This window comes from Austrofundulus limnaeus, unplaced genomic scaffold (genome assembly GCF_001266775.1).
Source record: "Austrofundulus limnaeus strain Quisiro unplaced genomic scaffold, Austrofundulus_limnaeus-1.0 Scaffold817, whole genome shotgun sequence".
Taxonomy (NCBI): domain Eukaryota; kingdom Metazoa; phylum Chordata; class Actinopteri; order Cyprinodontiformes; family Rivulidae; genus Austrofundulus; species Austrofundulus limnaeus.
This window is the reverse complement of record NW_013953219.1, coordinates 152,564-154,243: the sequence shown is the minus strand read 5'-3', so window position 1 is coordinate 154,243 and position 1,680 is coordinate 152,564.

Here is a 1,680-nt window from a genome sequence, read left to right as displayed (position 1 = left end):
ATTTAGCTTGTTAACTAAATATTTAATTTGTAAGTTAAATATTTAGTTTATAAACTCTGACATTTATAAATGTATGAATCATATGGTGAAAAATTGACTTTGAAAAAATAAATGTGTTCATTTTTCTTATAAAAGGCTAAATAAAACAAAAATTTTGGTGATAATTTTTGACTCTGTAACTTTACAAATGGCAGCCCATAAGATATGGTTTCACGGGCTGACAAACTGGGAGCTGCTGACAGAGACTGTTACTGAACACAACATACAGGCGGACAAGCTGGATAAAACATCTCCAAAAGAATCAAGAACAAACAAGTCCTGAAACTGTAGAGAACACCTCAGTTTGGGAGTTTGGCACTAAAGAAACGTTAAAAAGGTCAAAAACAACAACATTCTTGGAAACACGTCTGCAGACTGATCCGACTGTCTCATTCAAGCTCCTCTCAGCTCAAATGACCTCTGACCAAAGGTTCACCTCTCACCGGATCATCCTGACTGCTCGTCTCCACACCTGAGGGGCATGGAAACTTTATTTTAATCAGATTTATCAGGGCTGGATGTAAAACAGCAACGATAAAAGATCTGCAGCAGGGATCTGAGGAACGAGGAGATCGATAACGAGGGATTTGTGTTGGGATGAAGAAGAAACTAGACATTTTTTTCCCCCAGAGAGAGTTTCCTGAATAAACAAGAACAAGATAATCTGTCTGCAAGAACGGAACTTCTAATTTCTAACTCAATTAGGCTTTGTCAAAGAAAAACATACTGCTGCCCTGCAATGTCACATCCTGCATGCTGAAGCCCCCCCAGAGTGTTTCCCAAGGAATGTTGGTGGACCCCTCACCCCTCATTCAGCCTCATGTGGAGGCAACACCAAGATTCTCATATGTCTGCACCTGTCAACGCTGGGGGGGAGGTTGGACCTCACAGGATAAATAAAGAAGAGTTTCAGGAAGAGCTGTAAACACGAAGGAGAAAGGAGGACGAGGATGGGTTTTACTGGAGCTCTGTGAGGATGAGCGAGAAGCTCCTTCGTCGTGAAGGATCTACAGACTCCGAGGCACAGCCGTGTTGGAGCAGGAGTGTTGCATAACGTTGTTCAAACTGAAGCATCACCATTATCTTTTACTGGAGAGAAAAGACCCAAACCCTGATAATGCTTTAGGCCTGTAGTGTACTGAGCTCCAATTATCAACCCTGGTGGCTTTGGAAGTCTACAAAATGTACCCTTATTATGACCCCCGCATGCGATACGGGGGTCATAATGTTTATTTTTATACAAGAGTTTTGTCCTTTGTCCCCGATTCTGTTCATAACTTTTATGGACAGAATTCTTAGGAGCAGCTGAGGTGTTGAGAGGATCCTTTTTGGTGACCTTAGGATCACATCTCTGCTTTTTGTGGATGAGGTGGTCCTATTGGCTTCATCAGATCCTGATCTCCAGATCTCACTGGAACGGTTCAGCCGAGTGTGAAGCGGCCGGGATGAGGATCAGTGCCTCCAAATCTGAGACCATGGTCTTGAGCTGAAAACTGGTAGCGTGCCGCCTCCGGGTCGGGGAGGAGCTCCTGCCCCAAGTGGAGGAATTTATCTCGGGGTCTTGTTCATGAATGAGGGAAGAATGGAGCAGGAGATCGACAAGTGGATTAGTGCTGCGTCTGCAGTGATGCGGCGTTGTAC